The following is a 22,517-nucleotide window of genomic DNA, read 5'->3' as shown; positions in this document are numbered from 1 at the left end:
CCATTCAAATTGCCTTTCCATGCTTCTTTAAAGGAGCCATGAACTGTACCAAGAGAGCCCGCCGACTGTGTCGGCTCCAAACGGCGATTTTAACGAGTTGTCCGTGACACCTTTTGTATAGGTAAATTTGATAGGTGCGTATCTACAGCACATAGCACGCTCCTAGCCAACCATCTTCCCTAATGACAACGTTCTCGCCCATGATTTGTTGATAGCGAGAGGCGGAGCCTATTATGTAGCTATTATGCACGGCTACAAAATGGGCTACGCCTCCCGTTTTCAACAAATCAGATACGAGAACGTCATTCGGGATGATGGTTGGCTAAAAGCGTGCCATGTAGCTACCTCGACACCCCCCCCCCCTCCTTATCTTGAATAGGGTAAAGTAGAACGTTATGTGTATCTCAGCGTTGGCGTCTCATTGGGTGCTACAATTCTTCAGATGACGTAACGATGGATAGAGGTATCTTGACGACGGTGCGTCTACTCGCACGAATACGAAAGAGAGTGCCACTTTGTATTGACGCTGCACAAGCTATGAAGGAGAAGAATTGAACAATGAATTGTAAATAGAATTACGAAGCGTAGAAGAACAATCTTGCATATATTAAACCCGTAACGAAATACATGCAGATAGGAGTTCTTACCTGCTCAGAACTCTTCTTCATTCGCACCCATACACTCTAAAAACAGAACTTCACCGCATTGCACGCTGTGCGCCAACCATTGCCACGAATGATGGAGATATCGCTTCTGATTCGAAGAGAGAAGCGGCGTACGACTTTTTGTGGCAATTTGGATATATGAAACTTGCCACAAAAAGGCGTACGCCCCCCCCCTCTCTCTCTCGTCCAATCACAAGCGGTAACTCGATCATTCGTGACAATGGTTGGCGCACAGCGTGCTATGCGGTGAAGTTGTGTTTTCAGAGTGTACACTCTTAAAAATGAGGGGGGGGGGGGTGATGGCAGGATAGGCTCTTAAAAATGAGTTTCACCGCATAGCACGCCCCTAGCCAACCATAATCTGGAATGATATTGTCATCTGTCCGGATTTGTTGAAAACGGGAGGCGTACGCCTTTTTTGTGACACTTATGCTGTTCATAATTGTCACAAAAAGGCGTATACCTCCCGTTTTAGACAAATCAGGGCAGATAACGATATCATTCGAGATAATGGTTGGCTAGGAGCGTGCTATGCGGTGAAGTTCATTTTTAAGAGTGTAGGTTATCGTCCCTGGTAGGGTATCGCCCCTGGCAATGAAACTCCCCTATTGTCACCAAATAAAGTTGTTGCTGCTGTTCTTGATCATTCACGAAGCAGTCTATTAGAAGCCATCCACCATGCAAGATATTTTTGCTGTAGAGTGTCTCGTATTGTACAATTTAATTCACAAAACGCCGTCGCCAAAAACCAGCCACGATCCTTGCAGGGGGTGACCCTGAAGGTTGCGGTCGGGCCCTATCTCGTCGTGTGACGTAGCATCAGTATATAGTGAGTGCCTCATTTCCCAAAGAAAACTTTCTGCTACTTTCACGGCGCTACGTTCCTTGCGGCGGCAACGACAGCAACAGGGGCCTGCTTGCCTTTGCACGAAGGCTGCTGAAATCCCTTAGTGGTGTCTTCTGTATAGCTGCGGTAGCCCTTCGGGTACACATCTACTGTCCTCAAAGCTGCTCGTTCCGAAACACTTGACAAGCAAAGTTGAAGACACCACTGAAGAGTTTCATCACCGTTCACGTGCAAGCTTGCGAGTAAGGTAAAACGAGAACTTCTTCAATCCGTGGATCCTTGACATGGCTTCGTCCACATCTCGTCTCCGACATTACACCTTTTCGGGAACTCAATAATTTAGACTTCTCGCTCAAAGCTCTTGCTTCCACGCCAGCGAAAACCAAATTATTTAGATTGTGTGAGACAAGCTAACCAAATGAGATCATTTGATGACTCTGCAAAGTGTGCCGGTCGTCATTCTTCTCGTTCCATTACGCTAGACAGTGTCCTTCGTGTCATAGCCCCTTGTCAAGCGCTCAGCACTTTGTCATTTTCTCTTTATGCAAGTGTCTCACAGCTGCAGCGCAGACAACCATCTTTCACTCCGTTGCCACGGGCGAGTTCTTCGGAGCGGCTAAACCCCCGAGATTAACTCCGTTAGGTTGTGTCTTTCTTGTGACTGTCCTGGCAAACTTTCACGCGTGCCCAGGCTGGATAGGCGAGTTCCGTTGCGTGATATTTAATTTCCGCATTATCACACGTGAAGAGAACTTTGCGCATGGGGCCACAGTGCCCTTTCCGTAATTAGGGTTGCCGAGGTTATAACGCTTCATGTGCTTTTGCTTCGCGGTATAGTAGAGTAGCTTTCCTCTCGCAGTGTTTGCGAAGTATAGTTTGCAGAAATCTTGAGATATTGCCTGAGGTAGAAGAGGAAGAAAAATGAAAAGTATTTGGAGAAAAGTATTATTAGTCAGAGCCAGATGCATTCGCTTAGGGTTGTATACAGTGTTTTCTTTTCTTGTGTGTGTGTGTGTGTGTGTTGCAGCCACTGTTTGTGTGTTCCACTATGACTATAATGCGCCAATTAAAATGTGCAGAAGAGATTTTTATGGCTCCCCGTCTCGTCACCAGGAAGATAAACATTGTTTTATGTAATATGTGGTAGATACCATAGCCTGTGTATGTGCCGCAGTATGTGTATGTGTATGGCTGTGTATGAGCCATAGTATGTGGTAGCCTGTGATAAAGACCATATATACAAACAGGAAAGAAATATTTACTGTGTGCATGTCTAAGCATCAGAGAATCACCTACATCCTACGAATGGAAGTCGAGGACAGGGCTTCACTGCCCAGATGAAGATGGAAGAACTCGAAGTGCAGAATTTCGAGTGACCGCGCGCTACTTTTGTTTGTTTTTGATTTCGTGTTAGCGCCGCCAGGTAACTGTGGCTATGAGTGGCGTACAGATGTGGACAGATGGAGAGAGGACAGCGTGAAAGTGCGGGAACAAGAGGTGTTAGTATGCGTCCCGTGCCGATTTCTTGGGGAACGGTGCTTACAGTCGCCCGGAAAGTATGCCGGAAAAACGTCAGGGAAAGTCTCAGACAACACAGCCGGTAGTAAGATTCGAACCCGCTACCACCCTGCGGCCTTGGCTACCAGGGTTGCGGTTGCCACACCGGGCTTGGAATGATTCCAGAATGATTCCAGATTTATCAGAGCACGGAATAGAATGGAATGGCGGAAACTGTCATAGTAATGGAATGGAATTAGGCTTTTTTTTTCTTTTTTCGCAGGCGGAATGGAATTTGAATGAGCTGGTCTGGGTGCCACACGGTCAAGGGCGAAATAACCTTGTCTTTTTGCTTTTTCCGTGATGGGTAATGTCAGTCTCCTCTATAGCACTGCTGGGCTACCCAGCGCGGTTACCGGTCCCTTTTCTTTTATTGATGGAATTAAAGGAATGGAATGGGGTTGCCAAGCCATTCCAGGAGTGGAAATTGGCCATACCTTTTCATTCCGAGGAATTGAAAGGAATGGAATTATCACAAGTCTCCATTCCTCGGACTGGAATGGAATGAGTGGTCCCATTCCGCAACCCTGTTGGCTACCACCGATGAGTGAACGCTTTTATTCACCTCGCCACGCCGCTGGCATGCTACTTTGTACGTTGACGCCAGATTGAACGCGATTGAATGTGCGAACTTATACGTTTGCTTTTTACGGAGACAGGGACGTTCTAAAGCTGTCGCTTTTATTTGCTGGCGCTTTTGGCTCGCAGCCGCATCTGCATTCGACCTGAATGCGCCGCCGAAGGTGACACGTGCAACGAAGAGCCGCTGACAGCTGTGGGGGAAGTTGTTGAGCCAGATTCCTCTGAAGGCTGTGAGGTGTGTTACGGCCTAGATAATGTCGAAATCGCATTTCAATTCAAATGCAGGCGCGGAAATATGCGTGGCTCGTTGGTCTAGGGGTATGATTCTCGCTTTGGGTGCGAGAGGTCCCGGGTTCAAATCCCGGACGGGCCCTGAATTTTGCTTTCGTTTCCTAAATCGGAGGTATTACTTTGAAGACAGTGGTCCCACGCTTGCCTCTTTTGTGTTTCACCAAAATGTGTGAATATTTAGTATGTTGTTTCTTGATACATCCATATAGCAACGCCTTTACTGATGAAATTTATGTAATTAATTAATAATTAATATTACTACATTTTGTAATTGAACTATTTTGATGCAGCGTTACATGCCCCGTGTTTCGGGAACGGTGTGAAAACTGAAGATGCATTTCGTGATTGGTCTACGAGCCTGTAGTTACTATGACTCTTTCGGCACAGTTCCTTTAGAAGTCGGCCCCGGACGCACATTCCCCAGGGCGTGAGTCGTGCGAGCTCCGAAGTGCTGGATTATCCAGTCCCCTGCCCCTGAAATTTACTCCACAACGCTGCAAACAGTAGTCCGTCAATTTCGCGCAAGCTTCCGTGCATTTAGTTCCAAGAGGGAGGAATGGTAGTGACAACGCATCTTCTTCCCAAAATGACTACAATTGCTCCTTTTTTCCTTAGAGTGTGTTCGTTTCTATAACCGAATAACATAAGTGCCACACATACGCTCTAAGGAAAAAGGGAGCAATTTTAGTCTCTCTGTGGGAGTAGATGCGTTATCACTACCATTACTCCCTTTTGGAACTAAATGCACGGAAGCTTACGCGAAAATTGACGGACTACTGTTTGCAATGTTGGGGAGTAAATTTCACGGCCAGGGGACTGGATAATCCAGCACTTCGGAGTTCGCGTTTGGAACCAATTACCCGTTCACATAAAAACTATCGAACAGTTTTCAGTATTGCTGTGTGACTCAATTAATATATGTAGTTTCTAGAGATGGGGACGAATCCAGAATTTCCCGAATGCGAATCCAAGGGAGGTTCTGCGAATCAGAGAATCTCGGATCTTTCGAATTCTTTCTTTAAAAAGAGTTACAAAAGCCAGGGGAAGAAACACTGCTTACGAAAATGTTGAAGCAGAATTCGATATCTTTGTTTGATGAAAAACAAATTAAATAAAAATTCACTTTCAGGAGAATTTGAATTGGAAATGAAAGAAAAATGTGGAGACGTTAGTCTCGACCCTGTCAGGACTGGCTACACCAAAACGTGTTTGTGAGTGGAAAAATACAGCCAGAAAAAAGAGAGAAAAAAAACTTTCAGGAGAAAACATACCATACCCCACATATTTCTTCTTAAATGCAATTTATTTAACACGTTGTTCATCGACTACAGGAAATACGTAAACGCGGAGTCTGAATTCTTTCCGTAAAACTAAGAAACAATCAGAAGCAAAACGATGTTACTTTTAAACTTGTAATGTGGTGGTGGTGCTCGTGCTATTGTGAAAGGTCTCGCCGTTGTCGGCCTCACAGAAGTGGGCAACGTCACGACTTACGTCCTAGGGAAATGTGCGTCCTGGGCTGGCTTCTAAGGAACCTATGCCGACACATGTCTGAAAGCGTCTGAGGAAAAAAAAAACAGGGGAAAACCCAGACAGCACAGCTGGCACGGCCATTCGAACTCGGGTACTTCCCAGTCTCGACGTGACATGGCCAGCACGCTAACCATGTTATATGCTTCAACCAGCTTTATACTGTGGTTTTGGCGTGCCCCGGTCCCGCCGGCCAATCAGGCCTTCGGCGGACTCCGAAGGCGCCAATTTCCAAATAAACAAACAAACGTGGTTGGTGGACTCGAAAGATTCGATTCGTCGTTTTGGGCTCTGGGATTCGGATTCCCGAAATTCGAATCCCGGATTCGAATTCGAGGATTCGGTTGCCCCATCCCTAATTTGTTTCCCAGTGTATGTGTGGAGACTCCTCTTCGACATGTACGTAAGCATTTTCTCTCTCTTTTTTTTCTTTGTGCGTGTGTTATACATATATACAGGGTGTTTGCTCTAACGTGTCCAGAAATGTTATTTACAGCGAGCGATAAAAGAGAAACGAGCGCTACTTTTCAGCTACTTGACTAAGAAACAGGTGCTACTAGTGAAGCAGTACCTGTTTCTTACTCAAGTAGCAGAAAAGTACCACTTGCTTTTCTTTTATCGCTCGCTTTAAATATAATTTCTGGACACGTTAGAGCAAACACCCTGTATACATTAATGAATGTAAATACTTCAATTTGTTTTGTAAAAACTATAATGAATGTGAGTATATTATTATTTCTTCTATGAGTACACTAATTGTTTTTCAGCGAATGTCTGATGAATGTATGGTACGGTACCTTTTTTGTGACTTGATTTTTTTTCCTTACAAACAAACAAACTTGATTTGTTTGGTATGCGTTTTTTTTTTTTTAAGTCTTGCAGTGTGTAACCTAATTCCTGTTTGTGTCTACTCGAATAATTCTGTTTCTCGCAGATGTGCGTGTATGTTTGTGATGTGTTCTGTATCCCTGCCTTTGTAGGGGGCCAGGCCCCGTCAAGCTGCTTTCATAGCAGCTTTTTGCCTCAGCCTCCTACCAACTTGTTGGTAAAATAAACTATTATTATTATTATTATTATTATTATTAAATTGACGTATGTATGTCTTTAGTGGATACGGCATTAGCTGTAAGCTAAGGGACCACACATTTATTGTGCCAGTATGAAGTTGTACAAAACTGAATAAGGTTGATACTTGACTAACACGGGATATAATTGCAATCAGGGCACTATAGAAGATGTGACTGCCCCCTGAACTTACTTTTTTTTTTTTTCTTAGGGTAGACATAAACGGGAACGCATTCCTCTCCCAGAAAAGACAGAGAAATAGCAACAAGAAAAGACCCGAAAGAATCATAGTAACTATAGACCCGTAGACCAATCACGAAATGCATCTTTATTTTTCAACCCTTCTCTAAACACGGAACATGTAACGCTGCGTGAAAGTAGCTCGGTTACAAAATATAGTAACTAATTACATTAATCGCGTCAGTAAAGGCATTGTTACTTATGTATCAAGAAACAACATGCTAAACGTTCGCATATTCGGGTGAAACCCCCAAAAATGGCAAGGTGGGAGTCTTGTCATTGTCTTCAAAGGAATACCTCCAATTTAAGAAATAAAATAAGTAGACAGGGCCCGTCCGAGATTTGAACCCGGGACTTCTCGCACCCAAAGCGAGAATCATACCCCTAGACCAACGAGCCGCTGACCTTTCGCCTGCATTGGAATTGAAATGTGGTTTAGACATTATCTAGGCCGTATAACACACCTCACAGCCACGATAAGAATCAGGCTCGACAACTTCCCCCACAGCTGTCGACGTCTCTTTGCTACTCGTGTCACGGTCGGCGCATTTACATCGAACGCAAACCGCGGATGCGAGCAAAGAGCACTAACAAATCAAAGCGACTACCGAAGTATTTTACAACATAAACATTTTACAACGTAAAAAAAAAAAGCAAACGTAGAAGTCTGCACATTCAATTGTGCCAATCTGGTGTCAACGTACGTAGTGGCGTAAATGCAGCGTTGCCGGGAGTATAGGAGCGTTAGTAGTAAGAGTAAAAAGACCGCTCGACGGCAGCCAATAGGACCGCTGGACGCGCTATCGTTCCACGAGCGGACGTGGCGGGCATTTCGGATGCCCGTATGACCAACCAGGGAACTGGGAAGCATGCCGTCGCCTGCCCGCTGCTGTCTGAGGGCGCCTTTGTAGCGCTTGCTTCGCGAATATGCTTTGACCGCAAGAACTTCTTCTGTGTGCCACTATAACTTTTCTAGGTGTAGCAAAATATTTATCAGTCAATTTGAAGTCAAAATTTAACACGAGCTAACGAAACGCGCGCCAGGGCGCCACCGTCCGCAGCAGTGGAAATCTGCGCATGCGGTTCGTCCCGCCGTTTTTCCGCCGAGTTGTCGTGCCGGTGCGAAAGTTGGCCGTTTTTCCGTCGAGAAATCGTCGTATGCAGTTACCGCTTTACTACTTGTGCCACCGTGCGCCCAAAAGGGCAATATTGGCCCGGTTACCGAGAAGATAAATTCTGGGTTCGCTGTTATTGCCTCTAAAATAATTAAAAAGGCACGTGACACGTTCACGGTCAGAGCATGCTTAGATTGAGGTTGTTTGGTGTGTCACGGGACAGCAGCTTCTTTCAGAAGTATATCTATACCAGGGTCGGCGATAAAGGGGGGGGGGTTGAGTAAGGCGACCGCCTTAAGCCCCGAGCACGAAGCCCTCAACCAGGGATTACTTTTTTTAAATATCAAGTATGCACTTAATCGTGTGAAACAGGCCCAGCGATGTGCCTTTGCCTCAGGCCCCGCACACCCCTAGCACCGGCCCAGGACAGGAGTGTTGAATTTCCAGAGGAAGCGTGCTGCCAGACCAGCATTTAGAAAATGATTGGAAAAAATGAGCTTTATGCACAGTCTCTCTTAGTGGTGCATGTCCGTTTGGGACATTGTTGCTATAATTACTTTTAAAAAGGAGCTGTGTACCAAGCAGATAACCAAGTACGACACCTCAGAGCAAAAGCAATGTGCTCGTTCTGGTGCGCCGTTGCCTTGGCATCATAAAGAAAACGGCATAACATGTGAGAAAATCGTCAAATCATCACAGAAAGTGTGGTTGTCTGTGCTGTCTTCTTTCGTCTTTCTTCGTCTTTCTTTGTGCGAACAGTCAGACCCACTTGACCTCCATCTCATAAAGTATGCATCCGTTTACCTTTTGTTGGGTTTCTGGTACCAAACAGACATGTGCGAGTATCAAAGTACATCTGATATTTCACTGAAGGTACACAAAATGTGTCTAGTCACATGTGCTCGAATGCTTTTCTATTCAGTTACTGAACAGGACCAGCAGGTAAGCAGAGAGCCCTGTAGTAAGATCATCCATCGCCACTCCATGCTGCACAAACGCGCATATAGGGACCCGCTACACAACTGTGTAACACACCGCATCAGAACACTGCTGTAAACTTCGGGCAAGTAGTTGAGTGTTCATATGTAGAAGGAGTGACAGAGTCCTAAAAGTGCGCAATTCAACGTGAGATTCAGTAATGAAGTTGCAGCTACGCCAAGCGTGCTTATCCGATGCTGTTTGCTCGTTGTAGAAGACAATAACGAAGTTGTCCGAAAGAAACGTTTGTATAACGTTAGCTTCGTGAGCTCGGCTGTGCATTCTTCTTCCTCGCCTGCCATCCTAAAAACCTTGAATCTCAAGTTTCCCGACTCTCCAGCTGGTCCCGTTACAGGAAATCGCACATAGCACGACCGCCCGAATACTCAAACATGGCGCCGCCGCCACCCGCCGCTACGAGATGGCAGCACTTATGCATAAGGCATATAGGCAATGAAGCCCTGTCCTCTACTTCCATTCGTAGGATGTAGGTGAATCTCTGATGCTCAGAAAAGCACCCAGTAAATGCTTCTTTCCTCTCTATACGTATATTGTTTTCATCAGTGTCTACGTCATGTTACATAACACATAATTTTGATCCTCTCGATAACGGGACGAAAAGTCATAAAATCTCTTCTGCACATTTGATTGGAGCATCATAGTTATAGTGGATTTTGTGCAATTAATAAATAGCTTAATAAAAAAATAACATTCTGACGAACTCTTATGTGTATGTGTGTTAGACTACCGTGTTAATTAAGTCCCAGTCCCCCCTTTCTTTTTTTTTTTTTACTTTCTTTCTTTCGTAGTGATTATAATTGAAGGACGAGAGCTACGAAAAAAGAAAGATTGAAAGTTGTATCATTGATTCAGTCATCCGCAAACATTCATGGGAGGCGGCGTAAAGTCTTCCGTAACGTAGAGCTCGGGACAAGCGGGAGCGCGCGTCGATGAAGAAGAGGAAGTCGGGAAGCTTCTCCAAGGTCGTCGATCCGTCCATGAGATTGATGCGAGCGAAGAAACAGATGCTTCTGGGAAGCATCGCTCGCTAATCAGCGCGGCGTGTCGTGTATCTCAACCCGTCGCTCGACGCCTCGCCGTCCGTTGTTACTGTTCCGTGTGGTCGCTTCAAAGATACGTGGCAATAATTTGAGTCACACGTGGTCATGGGTCACGCAGCTCCACGCATTGCGCCACACGGAGTGCCGAAATGTGCTCCCCCGCGCTGAAGAAAAGGACCGAGTAACGTCAGTAACGAGTTACCAATTTTTCTAACTGATTCCGTTACTATTACCATTTTTTAAAAAGTAACTGAATCGTTACTTCGTTACCAAAAAAAGTAACCGTTACCAAGTAACGAGTTACTTGTAACGAGTTACGCGCAACTCTGGCCGACACACATACTGCTAAATGGATAGAAAATAGCCGATCACCCGTTTCTTATTCGATCTCTTCCTGGTATCTAACAGGGGGCCAATACGATGGGGAAATACGCCAGTTCCGTAAACTTTTGTCCGAAGCTGTATACCGTACCGTCAGAATAGGAATGATTTCGCTGCTGAAAAAGTAATTCCTCTGGCGTACACCCGAATAATATCTCCACATTAGTTGGTTCCACGAATGACGTTTCAGCTTGACCCGACATCTGAACTAGCATTCCCGAGTCAGCTCTTGAAGAATGAACTTGACGATATAATGCAGCCTTTAATCAATAAAAACAAAGAAGCGTTCAATATACCACGCACAGCAGTCAACACTTTCATAACGAAAGGAAAGTTAGTTAGCAAGCGAGCTGGTGTGAGGCATTTTCATGACAGATGCCTGGTTCTCAGTGGCCTGCTCTCCTAGTCTTCCCCGACTCGCCCTTGTAAAGACTACGCCCGGCGATACGTAACCTCGATCTAGATGGCTTCGATGTAACTCCCGCAACAAATAAACTGAGAAGTTCACTGTAACCGGCTCGTTGGTCTAGGGGTATGATTCTCGCTTTGGGTGCGAGAGGTCCCGGGTTCAAATCCCGCACGGGCCCTGTTTTTTTCTTTTCGTTTCGGTATACGCTAACTCGATAGCGTTTCATGCCGGTGACACACGGCAAAAGTGAACACCTTTTGGTGTTTCGTTGGAAAAATATACCCAAAGATGTCGCGATAGATGTTTCCATTAGAACCAGCCTATACGTACGACATGGTAGCAATAAACGTAAATATGCCTGTGCACATGACGTCACGCGCAGCCTTTGCGCGCCCTGGAGCCACGTGACATTGGAGAACAAGGGGGTGCGTCACAGGCCTCTTACCGCGGCCCGAATGGGGCAGTAACGCGTGTTTTAGCAATTTGCTCTCGTAATTGCAGGCATACCGCAACAACTCAAAGCATGCCCTTCTACTGTGACTCCGGTAAGGCAATATGTTTTCCAGTGTCACGTGACCACACATGACGTCACTGCACAAGCCTCATTGAAAATACATACGTACTGCGACTGCAATATCTGAACGCAGGTTTCGAGTGCTTGAAAAATGAAAACACGGTCTAGCCTTCGTTACGCTATACGTGTAAAAGGAGATAGCCGATCTCTGCTCCCAAAAGGACCACTTCGTAAAATGAGATTCCCCTTTGCCGTGTGTCACATCACGCAACGCCTTTCCGTTAGGTGTCACTTTGTGGAGTCCAAATGTGCCCGTGTGTCGCATGTCGTGTTGTTTTGTTCCATTCACGAGAACGTGGTACTGCTTCTCCTGTCAGTCTCGTGTGTTTAAAATTGCCTTTATTCAATCCCATGCATACAAGCAGACAGCTCAGCAATAGTACTCACAACGGGTGAGTAAAGTTTCTCCTTTCCGTTTAGAGAGGTTCGGTGATGTGTTGCGAGTACGGTAGCCGCTTGCAGGAGACGTCCGACGAGAGGGATAACTCAACAGCAACAATATTTAATACAAATATATACAAGGCATATACATATCAAGGCAAAGGCTTACTGATTGAGAACTCGGGGGACATGAGGCGACAAGGTCCCAGACCTTCCGGTGGTGAAAGTCCCCGCTCGAGCTGTCGCAAATTAGCGGGTGTCCGCTTATAAAGACCACAATTGGCCGCTGCCCACCAACATGGTAGCGCCAATCAAAACATTCAAAAGAAAGCGAAACCAACTGTCTAATTGGTTACATTAACTAGGTTGGACACGTGAAATCCTCCGCCCCCCCCCCCTTGGACTAAATCTGTTAATCCCGTCCGCCATCTTGGACATGTCGTAGTGTCCACAGTGCTTTCGGCTCAAGGGATTGCCTCTATAGGGCCACAAAAGCGAGCTGACCAAATGGGTCACGAGTGGCGGAGTTCCAAGAAGAGCAGCTGTCGCGCGCGAGCACAAAGAGTTATTCAACTGGTCGTTCAGTCTGGCGACGATGGAGGCGAAAATAAAAATGTTTTCGTAGTTACAGGTTTAACCTTTACACCTCCCTCCTTAGATTCGTTGTGGGGCACAGTTGAACCACAAGGAATAAACTACAGACGGGTTAAACACACTAGCATAGAGATAATCACCCGTGTACAAATTCATCACACCAAAGGTTCGTGTGACACTACTGAACATGCAATACAACGTGACAGTACTTGCAACGACAAGCTCTGAAAATGGTACGTGTTGCTGTTGAAACGCATTATGTCAGTCAGTACATTGAACAGACACTAAAATTATGGCGGAAAAACACAAAAGTTCCTTAGAACAAAGTGGTGAGAGCGAGTGACTCTCGAGGTTCACACATACATTGCAACGCACCTGCTCTAGCCTAATTCCTACTCAAACCGCAACCGCGATAGAGCGTCCGCATTCCCGTGCGCGCTTCCCTTGCGGTGAACAATTTTCACATTATAACGCTGGAGTGCAAGAGCCCAGCGCGCGAGCTTCGAACCCTGTGGTGTCGTACAGGACAGGTATGAAAGAGGATTGTGGTCGGACACCACAGTTACTTGTGCCCCGAACACCCAATGATCGAATTTCTTGAGCGCCCAGATGACCGCGAACGCCTCTCGTTCAATCGCCGCCCACCGAGCCTGCGTGTCCGAAAATCGGTGGCTTGCGAACGATATGGGCACTTCTTTGCCATTGCGGTCCTTTTGGGCTAGGCATGCTCCAGCCGCCAACGCTGACGCGTCCGTAAATACCCAATACGGTTTTTCGGGGTCAGGTGTTGTCAGTGCTACTGCGTCTTTTAAACTCGATTTGAGGGCCTGAAAGGAGGCTTCGGCTTCGTTATCCCACGGGATCTTGTTCGGGACCCTTTTCCCGGTCAGCCGCGTTAGAGGGGTCGCTATCTTTGCATAATCCTTAACATAGTCGCGGTAATAGCCGCACAACCCAAGTACGCTCCTGAGCTCCTTTTTTGAAGTTGGACGCTTCAGCTCAGATATGGTTTTGATCTTTTCTGGATCGGGTGCGTGACTTCCTGATCCCACAATGTGCCCTAGATAGCGGATAGAACTTCGCGCTATCTGACACTTAGATAAATTCGCCGTTAACTTCGTGGCTTTTAACGTGGTTAGTACCGCCTCCAAATGGTGCAGGTGATCCTCCCATGTTTCCGAGTACACGGCTATGTCATCAAGGTAAGATCATGCATGCTTCTGGTTCTTCGCGAGGATGGCGTTTACAGTCCGCTGGAACGTCGCTGCTGCGTTTTTGAGGCCAAACGGCATCACCCGCCACGCAAATTGACCGAAATGCGTAACAAACGCGGTCTTTTCTTGGCTGTTTACCTCAAGGGGAATTTGCCAGTATCCCCGGCGTAGATCTAGCAAGGTGATGAACCGCGCCCTTCCTACGCGAAAAACTAGCTCCTGTTGAAGTTCCATTGGGTACGCGTCATCTATTGTGTCGGCGTTAAGCGCCCTATAGTCCACGCAGAGACGGACTCCACCGTCTTTCTTAGTAACACAGACGACGGGGTGGGAGTACTCAGTGACGATAGGATACACCAGCCCTTGTTCGAGCAATTCATTGACTTGTTGTTCTACTTCTTTCCGAAGCAATTGAGGTGTACGGTAAGGATGAGACCGTTTCGGGGCGTGCCCGTCACGCAACTTTATAACATGCGCACCTACATCTGCAACTTTGGGGACGTCCACGAACACTGTCGCGAATGACTGAAATAGTCGCCTGACCTGATTGGCTTCACTTTCCCCCAAATGCGAAGTTGCCTCGGCTGGCAAGACAGACTGCCCTTTGTCCCTTTTTGTCGGCGCGGGTTCCACATCCCCAAATTCCTCCTCTCCTTGGAAAATGACTCCTACGTGATTCACCCTGGCCTTGTAGGCCCTTAAATTGTTGGCATGAATCGTGCGCGTTTTTCCGTCGTCCGTTAGTACATCATACGAGTGCTGTCGTCGTTTCCCTATTACTTGGTAGGGGCCCTTCCACTTTGCCTGATGCTTTGCTGATCGGCTGGTATCGAAAACAATAACCTGGTCGCCAGGTTGGAATTGTTTTTGCTTTGTTTTGCGATTGTGCTGCTCCATGTACCGCGCTTGCCGCTTTTCGGTAACTAGCCCTGCAGTTTCTGCCGCCGCCTTGAACATTTCTCTCAGATGTTCGAGATATTTGGTGGGCGCCTCTCGGAGCTGAACTGGGGGTCCTACCTGCCCTTCCCAGGTATTCTTTAGAATTGCTAGCTGGCCTGTTGGTTGTCTACCGTAGAGAAGTTGAAACGGTGACACACCCGTGGTGTCGTGCGGGACTTCTCTGTACGCCCATAAGAGAAAAGGGATGTACCTATCCCAGTTTCTGGGGTCGTCCCGTACCACGTGAAATAGCATGCGGCGGAACACACGGTTCCACCGCTCGACCGCCCCGTTACTTTCGTGGTGTTCTGCCGTCGAGAAGCGTGGGGAACACCCGATCCTTCTGAGGAACTCCTGGGTTAAGTGCGACGTGAAGTTGCTGCCCTGATCGCAACAGATAGTTTCCGGGATACCCGTCCGCGAGAAGATTTCGAGCAGCGCGTCACACGTTTTCTTTGCGGTCGGGGACGTAAGGCAAATCACTTCGGGCCAACGAGTATGAAGGTCGGTGACACAAAGTGCGTATTTGTGCCCGCGTGCCGACGCGATCTCGAACGGGCCTACCACATCAACGTTCACTGCTTGAAATGGGTAGTCTGGTCGCGTGAGTGGCGCGATAGGTACCCTGTCTTTTGCATTCCTGTCCGCGTTAACCTGACATCCGTGGCATGTTGCACAGTGCTCTCGAACGTCATTTTCAATCCCCGGCCAATAGAAAGTCGCCTTAATGCGATTTAGCGTTTTTCGCATTCCAAGATGGCCTCCCCACGGCGTATCGTGCGCGAGCTGGAGGACTTGTCGCCGTTTACCATCGGGTAAAACGAGCTGTTTTACTTTTTGCCCCGCTACTGTATCCCTGTGATAAAGGATACCGTCGTCAATGAGCATACCGTGAGCGCCTGCTTTACCCTGTTCCCACGCGTCCACGAGGCACGTGTGCTCACGCTGGGCTGATCTGAATACGCTTCTCTCGCCGGCCTCAGCGTCGGTCCCTCCCGCCGTGCTTTTTACCGCGTTCACCACCGCGATGTGTTCGCGATGAGTACCGACGCAGTCCGCGTTCTCTTGCAGGAATAACCCCGCTAAACCCGCGTCTAGCTCGTCTGTGTATTCCGCTTGCACGGCAGCCGCCGCGTTTAGCGCGTCCGGTTCCTCGACACTCCGAATGGCATCCCACGCTTCTAGTGATAGGAGGCAATCTACATCTCCGGCTAGTTTTTCGGTAAAAGCGCACTCTACTGGGACAACTTTGTTAACTTCTACCTGGTCGCTGCTTGTGCCTATCAGCCTGACGGGTAGTACGCCCAATTCCGCGGCTACCTTGTGTCCGAAGGCGGATTCGAGCCACAGCGGGCTTAGTGCATCACCTCTGCGCTCGGGAAAAAGATCCGCGCGAACAACGGTCACGTCCGCCCCACTGTCTATCAGTGCGCGAAATTTTTGTGTCCCACATTGCAATTGAACCTCGCGAATGGGGAGAGTCAGCTGCTCTTTATCTCCCGTAGCCGCTGGGCTGACGCGCGCCACCAACGTAGTATTCTCTACCTGTGCGTCATCAGATGCATTTTGGACTTCGTCGTCCCTAGCTATCACAACACGGTTCACGCGTCTTTGTGCAGAATCCTTGTTGTCTGCTGCTTTAGGAGCTGTGTGGTCACCGTCTGGTGACCTCTTTTTGGGACAATTTCTTGCAAAATGTTTCCCTCCACATACGTACCAGGAAAACCCGTTCTTTGCCTCTTGACGGTCTTTCCCGTTCCCTTTTTGTTGGGAGTTCTTATCGGTTAGGCCTCATATCCTCCAAATGCCCATTTCCACCGACGTCCCAAATCAACCAAAAGCTCATTTCATCCGAAAAAATGTTCGGAGGTTCTGGGCTTTCGGTTGATCTGGGCACGCGGGTGGCAGTGACCCATATCCCCCAAAAGCTCTTTTCATCCGAGTGCCCAGAACCACCGAAAGCGGGATACTTGAAAGGACACGATTCCTCTGTTTGTCAGGGAGAGGAGGAAGGCTGAGCGGTTTTTGGGTGTGCGGGAATCCAATCCTGCAACTGAGTCAGAAGTGAAGTTTGCAAAGGAAAGGTATTATTGATGTCGATCGCGTACAAGAAATGATCCGATCCGAACAGAGAGATATTTTCCATGTGAGTGACAGAGCTCCAAGCACTGTGTAGGTCATCATAGTGGAAAGCAAATATAGTAACAAACGCCCACTTCACAGGTCTCGAAGAAGGTTACAAAAAGGACCTCCTCCTTTACTTTTCTTTTATGCGTTCTGTTAATACAGTTCAGACGTTCAGAAAACACGCTATTAACCGGCTGAAACAACCCCTAGGAAAAGCTTTATATTTATATTAGTCATATATGTTACATCTCTAAGGAGAATTATTAGTAGGCAGGGGAACAAAGGAAGCTGTGCAAATCAACGGACCGCATACCTCATGCTACAGAACATTTCGAGCACCAGATGAGCAGCAGTCAGGAACCCACGTGACTCTCTCTGGCTAGTTGGAGGAAGTACAGCTCTAAGCAGAGTTAACTGGAACGCCACTTCGACCGCTGAATCGGGAAGAGAATCACCCTAGCGGCGCTTAGGAGAAATAAAGGGAAATAATGTTTCCACTGTCCTACTTATGGCGAATTGTGGTGGTCATTTAATTACAACACTGCCTGGCGCTCGGAAATTGCTAGGTCGGCTCCGGAGCTGGATCACGTGACAGTTGCCACCCGAACATGAGTGCCAGGGATCTGGTGGTTTTAGGATCAGGATCAGGCTCGCCTCATCCCTTTTGAATCAGGGCAGAGTTCGTACACTTGGATCACGCTAGGGCCATCGCGGTCGCCCGTCTTCGGGTTCCGTCGTCTGCTAAATCACGTGAACTTCGACGTGCGGTCCAATGAGAGCACTCGCCACCGTTGCAGTGCGGATTTGACGACACCGGATATAGTTGGGCAACCCGCTGCTCGATCATTTCGAGACCGGACGAAAAAAGTAATAGCTGGGAAATTCCGGACGCACGGAAAGTGCCACGCAAACATGCAAGATTGCTTGACTGCTCGGGATCTGGCAAAAAAAGAAAGGAAAAAAAGAGAGAAAAGTTGCCACCAAATGGTCACCACTCGCCATGATGCTGCGAGGGTGTCCGCCTTGGCATGAGTTGTTGACTCGGCATTACTCTCAACGGTGGTTATCATCGCGATGTTTGTTTGGGTTTGAGACGATTATGTAAAGGTGTATGCTGGCCGATATCACGCGGGTACGATGCTGTTATCTCATTGATACGCGCAAAGGTTGACAGCAACTCCAATAAATTTTCCACTAGACCCCGTGCATCCTCATTTGTTTTATCACAAATCTGAAAATGCCCCACTGAGCGAACGCGACCACTTTCGCGTGTATCAATGAGATAAAGGCATCGTATCCGTGCGATATCAGCCGGCATACACCTTCACATAATCGCCGCAAACATAAACAAACATCGCGACGATAACCACAGCTAAGGGCAATGCCGAGTCAATAGCTCATGGTAAGGCTTACACCTCCACAGCAACACAGCCACAGTGGGACAGTCGGAACACTATTTGCCTTTATTTCTCGTAAGAGCCGCTAGGGTTGCCCTCTCCCCGAGTTTAGCTCCTCCAGTCGAAGTGGCGTTCCAGTTAACTCTGCCTCGAGATGTACATCGGATTCCCGCATACTTGGGAACCGCTCACCCTTCCTCCTCTCCCTGTTAAACGGTGGGCGCGTGTCCTTTGAAGTATCCCGCTTTCGGTGGTTCTGGGCGCTTGGATGAAATGATCATTTGGAGGATATGGGTCACTGCCACCCGCATGCCCAGATCAACCGAAAGCCCAGAACCTCCGAATATTTTATTGGAGGAAATGAGCTTTTGGTTGAATTGGGACGTCGGTGGAAATGGGCGTTTGGAGGATATGATCTGCTACCGTTCTTATCATCTCTTCCTCTGTCTTTGTGGCTTTCTTTACGGCGGTCGGAAGCTCCCTTATCTCTGTGGCCTAGAACTGCGCTTCCCCTGCCCTTAGCATCCTCGAATTTCTCCACTGCTTTTACAATGTCGCTTTCGGAGGGTTTGACGTCGGTGATCTGGAGCGTTACAAATTGTCGAGCCTCCTCTGTCAGCGAGTCTACGAACCTGTCAGCGATGATCAACGTTATCAAGTCGTCGTAACTTTTGACCTCGCGTGCTTTAGCGTATGCGGCGATATAACTGCGTAGCCTGGCCCAGTAGTTCGACCATGTTTCGTCCCTCCCTTTGACTGCTTCTGAAAAGCGCTTCCTATATTCGCCCGGGGACAAACGGAGTGCTGCTAGCACGGCCTCCTTTACCGTTTGGTAGTCGTCTAGCTCGTCGGTGGTTAGCTTTGAGTACAAGTGACCTACCCTGCTTGCGATAAGCGGTAATATGAGGTGGTTAGGCCTCATATCCTCCAAATGCCCATTTCCACCGACGTCCCAAATCAACCAAAAGCTCATTTCATCCGAAAAAATGTTCGGAGGTTCTGGGCTTTCGGATGATCTGGGCACGCGGGTGGCAGTGACTCATATCCCCCAAAAGTTCTTTTCATCCGAGCGCCCAGAACCACCGAAAGCGGGATACTTGAAAGGACACGATTCCTCTGTTTGTCAGGGAGAGGAGGAAGGCTGAGCGGTTTTTGGGTGTGCGGGAATCCAATCCCGCAACCTAGTCATAAGTGAAGTTTGCAAAGGAAAGGTATTATTGATGTCGATCGCGTTCAAGAAATGATCCGATCCGAACAGAGAGATATTTTCCATCTGAGTGACAGGGCTCCAGGAACTGTGTAGGTCATCATAGTGGAAAGCGCCCACAGCACAGGTCTCGAAAAAGGTTACAAAAAGGACCTCCTCATTTACCTTTCTTTTATGCTTTCTGTTAATACAGTTCACACGTTCAGAAAACACACTATTAACCGGCTGAAACAACTCCTAGAAAAAGCTTGCAAACAGTATGAATGCATGAAACCAACATATCGTCTAAACTGTCGACCTCCTCTGAAGGCGCTTGAGGTTTGTTTGTTTTCCGCCGTCCCGCTAAGTGTTCCAGCAACAGAACATACCACTCCAACCATGCTCTTTTTCCGTGAATCATGACGTGGACTTCCATGACCTTCCGAAGATAGTGCTTCTCCCGTCAGCAACGTGCATACCGATGAAATTCATTTTCGGGATACCTCTCCGTTCAGATCACTTCTTGAACGCGATCTAATTTGTACACACCGAGTGTCGTGTCATTTCTATCCAACTACGATCAAGCTTCTTTAATATAGATCTCGTGCATCAGCTCTCATATTTATATTAGTCATATATATGTTACATCTCTAAAGATAATTATTAGTAAGCAGGGGAACAAAGGAAGCTGTGCAAATCAACGGACCGCATACCTCATACTACAGAACATTTCGAGCACCGGATGAGCAGCAGTCAGGAACCTACGTGACCCTCTCTGGCAAGTTGAAGGAAGTACAGCTCGAAGCAGAGTTAACTGGAACGCCACTTCGACCGCTGAATCGGGAAGAGAATCACCCTAGCGGCGCTTAGGAGAAATAAGGGGAAATAATGTTTCCACTGTCCTACTTATGGCGAATTGTGGTGGTCATTTAATTACAACACTGCCTGGCGCTCGGAAATTGCTAGGTCGGCTCCGGAGCTGGATCATGTGACAGTTGCCACCCGAACATGAGTGCCAGGGATCTGGCGGTTTTAGGATCAGGATCAGGCTCGCCTCATCCGTTTTGAATCAGGGCAGAGTTCGTACACTTGGATCACGCTAGGGCCATCGCGGTCGCCTGTCTTCGGGTTCCGTCGTCTGCTAAATCACGTGAACTTCGACGTGCGGTTCAATGAGAGCACTCGCCACCGTTGCAGTGCGGATTTGACGACACCGGATATAGTTGGGCAACCCGCTGCTCGATCGTTTCGAGACCGGACGAAAAAAGTAATAGCTGGGGAAATTCCGGGGGCACGGGAAGTGCCACGCGAACATGCAAGATTGCTTGACTGCTCGGGATCTGGCAAAAAAGAAAAAGAAAAGAAAAGTTGCCACCAAATGATCACCACTCGCCATGATGCTGCGAGGGTGTCCGCCTTGGCATGAGTTGTTGACTCGGCATTACTCTCACCGGTGGTTATCATCGCGATGTTTGGTTGGGTTTGAGACGATTATGTAAAGGTGTATGCTGGTCGATCTCACGCGGATACGATGCTGTTATCTCACTGATACGCGCAAAAGTGGACAGCAACTCCAATAAATTTTCCACTAGACCCCGTGCATCCTCATTTGTTTTATCACAAATCGGAAAATGCCCCACTGAGCGAACGCGACCACTTTCGCGTGTATCAATGAGATAAAGGCATCGTATCCGTGCGATATCAGCCGGCATACACCTTCACATAATCGCCGCAAACACAAACAAACATCGCGACGACAACCACAGCTAAGGGCAATGCCGAGTCAATAGCTCATGGCAAGGCTTACACCCCCACAGCAACACAGCCACAGTGGGACAGTCGGAACACTATTTGCCTTTATTGCCGCTTTATTTGCCGCTAGGGTTGCTCTCTCCCCGAGTTTAGCTCCGCCAGTCGAAGTGGCGTTCCAGTTAACTCTGCCTCGAGATGTACATCGGATTCCGCTCAGCCTTCCTCCTCTCCCTGTTAAACGGTGGACGCGTGTCCTTTGAAGTATCCCGCTTTCGGTGGTTCTGGGCGCTTGGATGAAAAGATCATTTGGGGGATATGGGTCACTGCCACCCGTATGCCCAGATCAACCGAAAGCCCAGAACCTCCGAATATTTTTTTGGAGGAAATGAGCTTTTGGTTGAATTGGGACGTCGGTGGAAATGGGCGTTTGGAGGATATGATCTGCTACCATATGGGTTGACTTTGAACCTCCTCGGGTACTTTGTAGGATTTGAAAACACCTTCTACTCCCTCAAACCACATGGGCACTTCGCGGTCGGCTGGTAGCGGAAGCAAAACGCTTTTAAGCCTTTTTGAAAAGTAGGCCAGATTTTCTTCGCGCGATCGTGTAGTCGACGCTTCACTGTATGGCGAGCGGTCATCTCGAAATCGCTCAAGTTCTATTCTCCGTGATCGTTCTTTTTCCAGTTCGATCTGGAGCCGCAAGATTTCGACGCTAACGGTTTCGGTAGCGCCTGCGCCAGAAGCAGTGTTACTTCTGTTTTCGTCTGCCATTTCTGTGTCGAATTTTGCCTTCTTTTGCTTCGCCCTCAAGCGAGTAAGCATTAACTATTGTTCGACACCCTAGTTTTTCCGCTCGGCTCTGTTCGCTCGACCAAACCAGTCGGTATCATGTGAACCCACTGACACTATCGGACACTAGAAAGATCGCCCTGCCACACCGGAACTCTGAGATACACAATAACTAAACCCTACGCGGTAGCTATCTACTCGTGAACCTCAAGAGCAACCAATTCTCACCTACCTCGTGAAATTGTTTCGAAGCTCTTCCGTGGATGACGTTTTCTTTCACCCTGTGCCGACACTTCAGTGTCCGTTGTTTCTCACTTTCGTCGCCGTCGTCGAAGCTGTGCTGGCTCCCCTGACGCGGTCACGTTCACACACTGCACACCCGGTCCTCGTTGACTAGTTGTGGCTCTCCGTTGATGACCTGGACTTGTCCGCTCAGTTTCCTGGACAGTCCGCTGCTTTTCCTGCCTTGCTTGACTTCGATGCGTACCTTGATTCTTGCTGTTCTCCTGGAGGTATTCACTCGTCCGTCGAGATGCTTCAGCTCTCCGTAGATGGACACATCCTGTCGTGCTGCGCCAGTAAAGTTTCTCCTTTCCGTTTAGAGAGGTTCGGTGATGTGTTGCGAGTACGGTAGCCGCTTGCAGGAGACGTCCGACGAGAGGGATAACTCAACAGCAACAATATTTAATACAAATATATACAAGGCATATACATATCAAGGCAAAGGCTTACTGATTGAGAACTCGGGGGACATGAGGCGACAAGGTCCCAGACCTTCCGGTGGTGAAAGTCCCCGCTCGAGCTGTCGCAAATTAGCGGGTGTCCGCTTATAAAGACCAC

General features: G+C 47.9%; 1 protein-coding gene and 3 non-coding genes across 5 annotated transcripts in view; 3 read left to right on the top strand and 1 right to left on the bottom strand.

The window, feature by feature from the left end:
* The window catches only part of LOC135388836 (neuronal acetylcholine receptor subunit alpha-10-like), a 190,157-nt gene that overhangs the window by 97,711 nt on the left and 69,929 nt on the right, over positions 1 to 22,517 (top strand). The window lies entirely within an intron of this gene.
* Positions 3,953 to 4,024, top strand: Trnap-ugg (transfer RNA proline (anticodon UGG)). The gene has a single exon. It is a non-coding gene; the product is annotated as a tRNA-Pro (tRNA).
* Trnap-ugg (transfer RNA proline (anticodon UGG)) lies at positions 7,105 to 7,176 on the bottom strand. Its single transcript has one exon. It is a non-coding gene; the product is annotated as a tRNA-Pro (tRNA).
* Trnap-ugg (transfer RNA proline (anticodon UGG)) lies at positions 10,828 to 10,899 on the top strand. The gene has a single exon. It is a non-coding gene; the product is annotated as a tRNA-Pro (tRNA).

The sequence above is a fragment of the Ornithodoros turicata genome, chromosome 3, assembly GCF_037126465.1.
Source record: "Ornithodoros turicata isolate Travis chromosome 3, ASM3712646v1, whole genome shotgun sequence".
In the NCBI taxonomy this organism is placed as follows: domain Eukaryota; kingdom Metazoa; phylum Arthropoda; class Arachnida; order Ixodida; family Argasidae; genus Ornithodoros; species Ornithodoros turicata.
The sequence above is the reverse complement of the archived record's forward strand: the minus strand, read 5'-3'. Positions and strand labels throughout refer to the sequence as shown.